The sequence below is a fragment of the Anopheles nili genome, chromosome 3 (genome assembly GCF_943737925.1).
Source record: "Anopheles nili chromosome 3, idAnoNiliSN_F5_01, whole genome shotgun sequence".
Lineage (NCBI taxonomy): Eukaryota > Metazoa > Arthropoda > Insecta > Diptera > Culicidae > Anopheles > Anopheles nili.
Window position 1 is genome coordinate 44742166 of NC_071292.1, and position 12435 is coordinate 44754600.

Here is a 12435-nt window from a genome sequence, read left to right on the forward strand (position 1 = left end):
AATACGACAAACAAAGCTGCTGAAATTCTGAAAATTTGTTTATGTCTTTTTTGTTTCTTCATAACCCGTCAGCATAAATCATCCAACTATCCTCTTAAGTACTTTTTTTAAACACCATATCAAAATAATAAAATCTTTTAAATGTTTTTAATTTCCTAATGCACGCTGAGCATGTAGCAGTGTGCGCAGAAGAAGAAAAAAATGTCAAGTCTGATTTATTGGTCCACCTGTGCCCCAACTACAACGATCTGCGACGCCAGCGAGAACTTCTCGCACATCCTCCTCTGCCGATCTCCTTTCCGTCGTATTCCCACCTCACCACATTATGGTTTTGAGAAAACATTAGAAGCGAGCACGAATTCACCGGTAGTGAATGGAACATTCGCATGGCCTCTACCGCCCACAAAGGCACGCCACGATCGCAACAACCTGAGCTCAATGTTTGCATCCATCTCGCTCTGATAGCAGACACGTTCAACGAGCTGTGGTGCGATCACCAGATGATCACCAAGCCAGGATGCAGCCGTGTGGGTGGATATTCGCTAAAGGCCTCTCTACCGATCGATAGAGGGCACGTTTTGTCATTTTTTTTTTTTTGCTTTTTGTCGCTCCCCAAACACAACGGGCATTAGTGCACCACGGTTGCGACCACAAGCGGCCTTTATCCTTGAGACGTCATATTTTGTGGTGTTCCTTTCGCATAATTTTTGCTTTTCCTGCGGTCCGGTTTAGTTGGCGTCTTTGTTGATGAATTCAAATTTCATAACTTCTGCTTCGATCTGCTTCAAACTTTGCTCATGCCCGCACGCTCGCAAATCTGTATTAGATGTCGCGGCTTTTTTTTGTTATTGCCAACAGCTTCCCGGTTACTTTGCATATTTTCTGGACAGATCCACCCTGCCCAAAACGCATACAGCCCGCTCCCAGCCACAGGTTTCCCAAGCAATCAAGCGCTCGATTCTGCTCGTGCAGTTGCAATAAATAAACGCTCGACATTATAATACGGCAAAGGCGCAGTACGAGCCGGTTTTCCCATCCTGTCGAATCCGAAACACATCCCTGCACGCAATGGTCCACCCTCTTACCCGCCTTAAAACCATATCCACCCCCTCCTTCTCTCTCTCTCTCTCTCTCTCTCTCTCTCACCCCAACAAAATGGAAAGCGTCCCCCAGCGGCAACCATCCGATCAGGGGGCTATGCATCGACGTTATGTTACGATCCATCGCCGCCACCGGCCACAGCCCATTAGTTTTCGAATGCCATTTTTGTCTCTCTCTTTCTCTCTCTCTCTCTCTCTGCCACTCGTTTCATTCCGTTTCTAAAACGCCCGGTTCGAACCACGCCTGAATGTCAAGGCCACGCATAAGCCAAAGAAATACGACCGTGTCTCTCTCGCGGGATGGCTTCGGTTGCCTTCCGTCTGGTTTAAAAATCGCATCGACACCCGGCCCCGACTCACACGCTTCCTGGCAAATGTCACGCACCAACACACACACACACACACACATCGGTTGATTCCTTTCTTTCGTCTGTTCGATCTGGAAGCATTCGACCCGGGAGTGTAAACGGGCGGGATCAGGCAATCCCTTGCATTTCGCGGGTCGCCTTATCAGATAGCATACGCGTTCGGTTTCAAACACACGCGTCGTTGGGGACACCTGGCTCGGGGAAGGAAGTTTGCCATAAATCACCGCACTTTAAGCACACGAAAACATGCACGCCATATCCATTTCGAGAGTACGAAACCACCGAAAACGCTAACAGCGCTGTGTTGTTGAGTCTTCAGAACGCAGCGATCTTTTTCCTCGTTCCGTTCGAACGTTTTTCTTTCGATTTGGAAGAATTATTAGACAACCACGCAAGCTTGATTGCGGTGATGGGGTGATTTATTTTCGTGCAAATTATGCAATCAATAGTTTGCGAATAAATCCAATCCAAAGGTGCCTCGTCGGAAAAGCCACAAATCTCCAATCAAAGCACGCGTATTGTATCGGTTTGACGAATTGTTAAATTATTCAAGCAAGCGCTTTATCACCGATCAGATTTTGTACACTTTTAATCGCTTGTTTGTTTGTGACGTCGTCTCTAGCTTTTGTCCAACATCCGGCGAGGCTAGCTAAAGCCCTTGCGTTACAAATGGCCGGCAATGTCACGCACAAGAACAAGGAACTGAAAGCCCTGCGAACGCCTTGACATTTTTATTCCCTCGCATCGCGTCCGAGTGAGCGCTCTGTAATAAACTATTATAGTCGGTTGATGTTCTGTTATTTCGTTACGCACTCACGGGCGATTGAATTCTCGGAAGGGAACGAGAAAAAAAAATTATAGTCACATGTATACGCTTAACGCGATCATGATGTGTATTTTTTTTTTATTTTGTCGGTCTAGGAGCATACCTGCAAATAAGGAATTTTAATATTGCCATTTTTACGTTCATGTCTTAAGACTGGATGCTGTTTTGGGGAGGTAGAATAAGATTATAAAAGCTTGCATATTTTTTTGTATACAATATACACTTTGCATTCCATCTCGTACGTTGTACGATTCATTGCTCGAAACCTTTGTTGTTCCTTTTACCTCCAACTGTAAAGGTGGTCCATATTTCATTTCGCCGTCGATTTGCCTTTGCTTCCACTGCAAAGTGCACCGACCGCAAAGTGCAGAGCGAATTGACGTGCTTCGTTGCACTTTCTCTCTCGTTTCGGCGTCCGTCGGTATCAGTTTGTAATTTGCCGTATCGTTTCGCGGTCATTACGCGCAAAAAATCTCTCTCCCACCACCTATCATCAGCCTTCATTTGTTCGTTCTGTTTGAAGTCATCTTGTTTGCAGCCCAACACCCATGCGAGGCGTAAGGAAGAAGCCAAAAACAAGACGAATGGCACTCTAGTAATTGCAATTATAATGATAAAGAAATGCAAATAAAATCTGCACCAAGCCACTTTTCCGGCCAATATCAATTCGACAAGCTTAACAACTGCATTTTAAAACAAATAAACGTATGCATCAATAAATAGCTAATATATAATATATGCTAGTGACGTTTACGACCGAAAAAAACTTACAACCAGAAGCTCGGGGAAAATTCATCAAACTAACCAACAAGGCATCAAAGCTATTCGTAATTTCAAAAATAAAATGAGCACGAGAAAAAGCTTCAGCTAGCAATCAAGAGCACGCAATCGTACAACAACCGCCGCTAATCAGAAGCCCTTTATCGCTTGTCAAAGGTTCGTCAAAGGTTTGACGCATTCGCTAGAGCGTGGACCAAAATGGTGCGCTTGTGTGTTTTTTTTTTTTGAACTGAATTGAGATACGCTGCTCGAGCGGGAAAATCCAAACGAGTGGAAAAACACACCTCAATGCCGTTGCTAATGCGCGTAAGCTGTTACACTTGCAAATAAAGCATGCACAAAAACAAATTTCAACCGCCTACAGGACACGTCCCAGGAGATCGAGTCCGAGTCATGGGTGGATTTGTTGCGTCAGTAGCTTATTGCAGCCGTACGCGTTGTTTGTCGCCTTATTTAACGTTTTTCGATCCTTCTGGCTCCATCTCCGAGCCAAGATAAAATGTGTTTGCCGAAGAACCCGGTCTAATTGATTGCAACCGCTAATGCTGCAGTAAACATTCACCCACCCTTGGTGCAGTAAAATAAAACGGTCATAAAACACCCTTGGTTTTAGCATCTGGCGTTGTTGCACCGTCTTCGGTGTGTGTTTTTCTGGCTCATTTTTCACCCACATTAACGAGCCCAACAGCTGAAGCCGAACGAAATGGTGCACTCGGGATTAATTGGACCGATTATCGCACGGTTAGGTAGCGTTATCTCGCTGCAATGGGAATCGCCCTTGTCCTTGCCCTTACCATTGCCCTTGCCCTTTCGAATCATCCCTCCCAATGTCGCTAAGAAATCACCCCAAAATCCCACCCAACTACCCAAACCGGATGCATCCGGTTTTCATCTCGATCAGCCTCGATCACCACTGCGTGTGAGGCTCGTTTTTCTTCGTCCATTTCAAGTAAAAGTGAAATCCATCGAAATTTCCTCCAAAAACAAGATAAATACCCTCGAACCGCTTCACGCACGTTCAGGCGCATGCCAAGAAACGCGATCAAAACGCGCGTTCCTAGCGATCGCGAGTGTGCACTTCCCGCGTAAGTGCAAGTGTCTGCGACCGGAGGGATGGCCGGAAAATGGAGAAGAGGGAAAATTCAAGCCCAGAAAAAGCCCAAAGCCAACAGAAGAAAAGAGAGAGAGAGAGAGAGAGAGAGAGAGAAGAAAAAAAGTGCAAAATGTTGAAAGAAGTATAACGAACGGCCCCCATTTGGTGGCGAGCGAAATGAAATTACGAACCGCGAAAGAGCAGGATGCAAGATACGGCGAGGCAAAACTCAACATGGCCGGCACCGTGATCGGGCTGGTGAATTAGAAATTGATACATTTTTACGAACTTCGCGGACTTTGTAACAAAGCGGCCGCGGCCGCTCTAGGTCATCTTGCATACTTGTTGGGAAAGTATTGGAAAAAAGGAGCACCAGGCGAATGCGTTTTTTTATTTTCTTCTTCACCGTGAATGTTGGCCACCCACCTGGCGAGCTGGATGGAACCGAAGCGTTGAGTGGTTTCGCGTTTTAGAGCGCACAAAAAGGGGTAGCTGCAATTCGATCGATGGCCCAAAGGTGCAACGAATTGATCGACGAAATTCCACAATCGATCGCGGTGATCACCGGCCGATGTGCAATGAAAAGCCCAAAAAACTGGTGGAAAGCGACAGAGATGGAGGTTGAAGTGACAGGGCGTGAAAATTTGACGAATTCGTGACAGAATACGGGAGTTGTAATCGTTTTAGAATACGTTAATACGTTACAATATATATATATATATATATATATATATATATATATATATATATATATATATATATATATATATATATATATATATATATATATTCGTTCCTTTATATAGCATTACTTAGAACCCTATTATATATTATATAGAATTTACCTAAACCGTTATAGTATCATTCAATTGGAGGTGATAAATAATGGATGAAAAATATTTAAACTAATTTTACTTCGTGAACGAATTTGTGACAAAATATACTTCAGAATACGTTTATCTGCAGATCTGGCCAGATTTACGTTTTGGAAAATTTACTGAAATACATATTGACACATTTTTAGTTTAAAAAACTCTAATATATATTATATAGAATTTACCTAAACCATTCTATTATCACCCAATTCAAGGTGGTATAGAATGGATAAGAAATATATAAGCTCGTTTTACTTTGCAATGCTTTTTTGGTTTTTAAGTATAATTTATACTTGTTTTTTAGAATACTCACTTCAGAATCTCACAAGTTACCACAAAAGAAGGAGAATTGAATAAAAAATACAAACTCTAAGTGCACAAATGTTTCATGTTAAGAACTCTGCGAAAGAAACATGCCATGTACTCAATTTACGCCCATTTTGTTTAATTGTGTCAACTGCACAACGATCCTTACGGCGTTAGCTCAACGATGGTTACAATTAAAATCGCAACCGAACAAGCTTGCTCGTGTCGGACACGAGAGCCCGTAAAGAACAACATCACATCCGACAAGAAAAAAAAAGGTCACCTAAGGAGAAATTAATGCGTTGTGCAACGATGACAAATAGGAGTACATTAAAACGGAGCCAATCTTACCAACCTGCTGGAACATAGTTCCTGGCCTTTTCTGCGCCCGGCCAGAACATTGCTGGTCCCGCCGTAAAGGTTGAACATGATAAATGTGAAGTTCAGTGGTGCTAATAAATCGTTCCAGTAAGCTCCACATCTTTTGCGAGGATTTGAAATTTAGCATCGCTTTAACATTTAACTGTAGCTTATCTGGTCTCAGTTGGAGAACTTCCTGTACTGACCTAGATTTTTTTTTGTCTATAAAATAATCACCAACATTACGGGAGTATGTGATAAAATGAGTGTCTTTGCATATGACTCACTTGTTGACGATCAATTTACATTGTTGCATTCTGGAAAAGCTATGCCACGCTCGTTGTTCAGTTGCAGGGTTATTGTGATCGTTTTTTGATGTTAAATTCCATACCCATCGTGAGGATATAGTAATTAGCTGAACGTATCTGATTTTGTTTAGAAACAGTTGTACAGTTGAATGAATATTTGAATAAATGTTTTTCAACTTTACTATATTAATTTAGATGATGCTCCTTGAATGTTGTTTACGATTTTTCATAATATATGTTTGAACAGTCGAAAGGTTGTAAATTTTCAAACTTACAGATGTGTACAGATGTGTTTTTAATGGTAATTGCACTATATAAGGATATGTCACGCAATTGTAAATGTAACGTGAACGAAGTGCACTAAACCACGTTTAATCTCTGTAAGTAAATTATATAGTTTTTAATTAAACGACACTTTTTATATAATTACAGCCGAGCTCTAATAACACAATAACCTCCCATTACAATCAATGTGCTTCACCAATCCTGGTGTTACAATAAAAAAACGCCCAACTACAAACACCCTGCAAACCCTGTAAGAACGAACGGCTGGCGAGTCGATCGGGCAGGATAATCCCTCATCATTTGCCACATGTGTGTGTGTGTGTGTTTTTGCCAGGACGCGTTCCAGCCGGCAGAAAGCGAAAGTGAACGCCAACAAAAAAAAACACCCCAACCTGTCTGTTAGCCCGGGCCCCTCTCTATCTATGCTGTAATATGCGACCCCTGAACAACCCGGTTCCCCTGTCCCGACTTCCGCTACACACCCGGGGGGGTGGACAACCCACCAACCACCCTACTGAACTGGTTTTTTGCCACCCCACCCAGGGTTTCCTTCATCGCTCCTTCACTTCGACGCGCAAAACCTTCGCGTCCTCGCGCCGATTGGGGGCTATTAAATCACAAGAACAAAATCACTCACCTTAATTGATACCTTATTTCCATCGCGGATCCGCCCAACCCTATCCCAACCCACTACATGCCCCACCCACCCCCTCTACCACCACCGCACCTCCATCGCTCACACACCGGTTGACCTACGACGCGATAAGTCGCGTTCCCTTGCGTCGCGAGCCTTCACGCGAACCACGCAAAGGAAGGGCTCTCTCTCTCTCTCTCTCTCTGTCTCTGTCTTTCTTCGACACTGCAGAACCGGAATGTGGCCAGCCACTTTGGCGAGCCCAACAAGGGGGAACGCTGAAGGACTTGCAGTGTGTACGATCGATGGGGTGAGTTGGTTGCTGGGGATATGATTGTTGCGTTTGACATTACTCTAACTATTACCTCAGAATGGCTTGGTGTGGCCGTGCAGCAAACAGCTGGACGCGGGATTGTGCTGTAATATTCACAGTTAGCTGGTTTTTTTTTTATGGAATGCACCACCATGCCGCGTGATTCCACCAAACGATCGATTAACGTCGTTGATTGGATTGGCCATCAAAAATCCAGGCATATCACAGATACGAAGTTTCGAAGATTTTTGAGGGTTTTTTACTAAATAAGAGCTGTTAAGATTTGGGATTTTTGGGAAGTACTAGGTTTGTACTTATGCTTTGAGCACGTTTTCAGTCAGTTCAGAGACGTTATTAATCAATGGTCAATCATTGATCAGCTTGTTTAGACAAATATTCAAAACAAAAAATACCACAGTGTTACGTAACCTATTCGCGTTTATCTACATACCAGAGCGCACAGGCAATTAATAACAATTAAGTTTTATTAAATATATCTGCGATAAATGTATGTCACGAGGAACGAAACGGCATGTCCGTTGAGCAAGCGAAGCGAGTACTCCTTCCGTAAAGCTCGAAACGTAAATAGTCATTACTCGAACAGTGTATTAACGACGAAATAACGAGCACTACGGAAACTGTGCCATCAGACGTCCCTTCGCTCATAAATCCCTGAGGGCTGTTTCACGGCACCTTCTGCTGAATGTTGCTCCTCCACCGCTCTGTAATAAGATGAGCGACAACCGACGGAAAGAAGCGCCAGTGCGGAGATCGTAAAGCGATCGTAGCCCCAATCGATGGTAAAGCCCAGAAAGATGGCCCTATAACAACGGCTCACACTGTGCTCGGCTTCTGGACATTGTGGCATCATCCAACCGGGCCAATAACACTTTAAGAAACATTTACACGTCGTTCGATAATTTCGTTAATTAATGACAAAACCCGCAAGCAAACTGTGCGGTCCAAGTCTCCAACCTTCGACAAATGACATTGACGATGCGCTTCCAGCTGTACTGGCAACGACGTAACGGCCAAATTGGCGTAACCCGAAGCACTCCAGGAAGGACACACGAATGAAAAATCCCAACAGCTGGTGGATCCCTTTTGTGATCTCAAATGTCCTTCATCAAAGCCCAGCCAGCAATCACGATGAGAAGATAATGACTGCGGAGGCGTTTCTGGCCGGCTGGGTGTCGTTTAGCTCACACTTTGGCGGCTGACGTCACGCCGACGGACATGACGTTTAAAATGGGATTCATCAATGTGCAATGCATTAGCATAACTTAGTCGTGGCACACTCTGTCTAGTGTCGTTCAAAGCAAAAGAGCACCACTGAATAACTGAGCAGCGTTGGATTTCGTGAAGCAGAGTGGCGCAGTGGAAGCGTGCTGGGCCCATAACCCAGAGGTCCGTAGATCGAAACTACGTTCTGCTATCCTTCGATTAATGCCTTTTTTACTATGACATTATTTACTTTCTTACTTTGATTATCGTGAAAGTTAACGGTACAAGAATATGCGGTAGTCCAGTAACACAAAAAATTAGAATATGCTATCCTAAGTAAGCTTTGAGTGAACAACAAAAGCCACACAATTTTGAATACCCCCCACAAGTGTTTTCAGGTTATTGAAATGCAACCGATTTGCTAAGAGTTAAGTTAATGTTATTTTTATTTTGAACCTATCCTATTTGATTAATTTTAGCTGTTTGGTATATTACACAATTTATTCTATCGCTAAATGTTTAGTTAAAAATGTAAATAAATCGAACTCAAATTATTTTATTGTTATATACAACGATTATGAGACTATCGAAATGTACATTTGTGCAAAACACAAAATACAATATAATCGGTATTTAAAGTTTATTGAAGTATTGAAACGTTGGATCCGGAGGAAAGTTGCTTGAATTTATTTTATTTACTGTATTTTAATTAGTGAGTTGGAGACGACAGGGTGCTACAAACAGACAAACTGTTATACACGCGACAGTAGGTTACTTTTATTCTTGATAGCCTAAGTCGCAACTGAACCTAACAAATGTTATACGCTCTGCAATATGCCTTTGGAAAACATCGCATGCTGTATATGCTCATATCGTACTCAATTTGTATTATAGTTTAATACTTCTTCACTCGTCAAGCAGAGTGGCGCAGTGGAAGCGTGCTGGGCCCATAACCCAGAGGTCCGTAGATCGAAACTACGTTCTGCTATCTCAAAAACTTTTTTGTTAATTTCACTCTGTTGCTTGAAATACTAGATTGGGTTTGCTTACGATCTAAGCAGGCGCGATTTTATCGTAACATGTACATTTTTAATATGTCAACTATTGTGTATTTTATATTTTAACGTAGCGATCATAAAGAAATTGACTAACGAACTAGATACATTAAAAAAAACGATACGTTTAATCGGCTTCACGTGGGACATCTTCTGAACTGATCTATTTAAGGTTTGTATCACATAAGTAATATAGTGTTGTTTGTTATATAGTATTATACTGAATGTAGTCTATGTATATTTTTTAAGGCAAATATATGGAAAAACAAAAACACATACAGTAATTATGATGTAGAGGAATTGAGGATTAAATATTCAGCTTCTTTTCTTTTTCAGATATGGCCGTTCCCATACATCATACAATTATGATGTAGAGGAATTGAGGATTAAATATTCAGCTTCTTTTCTTTTTCAGATATGAACGTTCCCAATCAGTCAGCAGGAAACTCGATCCATAGTCACTTCAAAAACGTGTTTATAAATATAATGTAACTTGTTTTGGAATCTCTGCACTACTAGCTAACATTGGATCCGTACATCAGCGCCGGCAAGATAACTTGGCCATAGATAATAAGTTTATTATACCTCGACAGTGTCGAGTGGCGTTTGATGAGTGGATGCAGGCTCATGTGAAAGTCAAAAGTTTTGTAAGCGAGATGATTTATATGCTTCTCAATAGTAAGCTTTCGATCAATCGAAACCCCGTGGTAGCGCACATCAGTGGACCAGAGAACCATCCGTCGTTTGTAGAGGACCACAATCACTTGAGTCTTTGCAAAACCTCCGATCTCTCCGTCCTTTATCTCCGACAGATTCGGCTTCAACTGATTCAGCCAGCGACCTCGCTGGGATTCGCTGCTTTTTGCGAGTAGGCTACCGACAAGGACTTTGTTCGGTGGGACACAAGACCTACGCCAAAACTAGCGTATCCTTCCAATCTTCGCCATCGTCAGATCCCTCAAACAACTTAGCAAACTCATTGTTCGTTACCCACCTCAATCCGTCTGGATGTTTCTGTGATGCTCTGTGAGCATGGTGTAAGATGAATTTCTATAAAGCACAACAGATCGAATCAGTGTCCGGTATACTATGCATTTCGAATAGTTTTTTTCACGGCATTGTTCACCACCAAAATCGTTGAGGCTTTTTACGTGTGAAGAATGCTAAGTGCTTTAAACCTTATCTTTAATCAAACTTTGAAACTTATGTGTTAGTTATAAAATGTATTTTTATGTTTGAAATATTGACTTGATATGTGATTTTAGTACATAAGTATGTAGAAAAATAAATAAAAAAACACATGTTTTAATGCCCAATGAATTATAAATTATAAAGCCGCGAATCTAGATGTTTTGCAAAAATCATAGATCAAAGTAGTAATATGAAAAGCAGTTGGGTTTGTTATTGTTATTTATTTAAGAACGGCCTGGCCGTATTTAGAAAGCAGTTGGGTTTCAAATACGTACAATTGATCACGGTAGCAAACACGCCTTCGTGGCGCAATCGGTTAGCGCGTTCGGCTGTTAACCGAAAGGTTGGTGGTTCGAGTCCACCCGGGGGCGGAAAACTTTTTTTTTCATATTTTTATATCGAACTGTAAAACGGTTCTTGAAACATATTTTTTTATTCTAACAGGAAAAGTATCACTTTGCAAGAATGAAATATAATGAATTGAATTTATTATATAATGATTTATTATTTTAATACATAAAATCCAAGAAATATATTTGACAAACTAAAATTGCGATTTATGCAAAAATATGTTACTTGGATCAGTGTTTTAGAACATTACTTAAAAATATCAATAGGATGTTAAAAAATAGGTTGTTTTCAATATCAATGAATCCTATGATTTTTAATTCTTACATAATTTAAATGTCATTGTAGTTTTCTTTTGCCTAGAGCACCGGAGCTTTTTACCGGATTTGCTTCTGCACGAACAAACTTTGCACTCTCGTCGCTTGAGTCAAAAAGTTTATTTTTTTTTATTTTACTGACGATTTGACCATATTGTTTGCAAAACTAAACTTCTACCTCATAAATACATAAATAATTCATTCATTTTAATTTTATAATTTCACATAATCTTTGGATGGTGAGCATTCCCTTCCGTCAAAAAATTGTTATAATTTATAAAATTATTACGATTTAACCAAAAAAGTAAAAAATCTGTACACATACATGTATTCATGGAGAATCTATAATGCTCGTACAAAACTGTGAAGGGGTTAATTTATATCCCCAATCGTTCAAATGTTGGTGGTTCACATTCAAACCTATTTTAGAAAAAAAAAATTATTCCGCCCCCGGGTGGACTCGAACCACCAACCTTTCGGTTAACAGCCGAACGCGCTAACCGATTGCGCCACGAAGGCGTGTTTGCTACCGTGATTAATTGTACGTATTTGAAACCCAACTGCTTTTCATATTTCAATGCCAACATAATCCATGAATATTCTTATGCAAAATATCGATCTTCACAGCTATAGAAATATCAATCATTTTCATTTTCTACTAATAGAAACAGCATATGTTAAGATTATGATTGATGATCCATGAGGTTCTCGCTCCTTAGTATTTTCCTGACAGTTTTCACTTAAAAAGTTTTACTTTTGCGACCCTGTTGTAGAGGTTTTGAATTCTATCAAGGAATAACCGGAACAGTCCAAACTCGGCCATCTCCAGTAAGATGGTTTAAAATCTGATCAGCAATCAGTTTTCCGTTTGGGACTCCACGATGATAATTTCCAACTATCTCTTCTACAGATTGAACGAGTATCTGTTGAATAACTAGGATGAATATCTTATAGACGGTTTTCAAAACTGTAATATCCCTGCAATGAGATAAGTGATGACAACATTCCGATCAAAAGGCATCGGATCCCATACCATATCGCATCCCAAAGCT

General features: G+C 41.1%; 4 non-coding genes across 4 annotated transcripts; 3 read left to right on the forward strand and 1 right to left on the reverse strand.

The window, feature by feature from the left end:
• The first annotated feature begins 8611 nt into the window (after positions 1–8611).
• On the forward strand, positions 8612–8683 carry Trnam-cau (transfer RNA methionine (anticodon CAU)). The gene has a single exon. It is a non-coding gene; the product is annotated as a tRNA-Met (tRNA).
• Positions 8684–9388: 705 nt separating this feature from the next.
• Positions 9389–9460, forward strand: Trnam-cau (transfer RNA methionine (anticodon CAU)). Its single transcript has one exon. It is a non-coding gene; the product is annotated as a tRNA-Met (tRNA).
• A 1555-nt stretch (positions 9461–11015) lies between these two features.
• Trnan-guu (transfer RNA asparagine (anticodon GUU)) lies at positions 11016–11089 on the forward strand. Its single transcript has one exon. It is a non-coding gene; the product is annotated as a tRNA-Asn (tRNA).
• A 739-nt stretch (positions 11090–11828) lies between these two features.
• On the reverse strand, positions 11829–11902 carry Trnan-guu (transfer RNA asparagine (anticodon GUU)). Its single transcript has one exon. It is a non-coding gene; the product is annotated as a tRNA-Asn (tRNA).
• Positions 11903–12435: the final 533 nt, after the last annotated feature.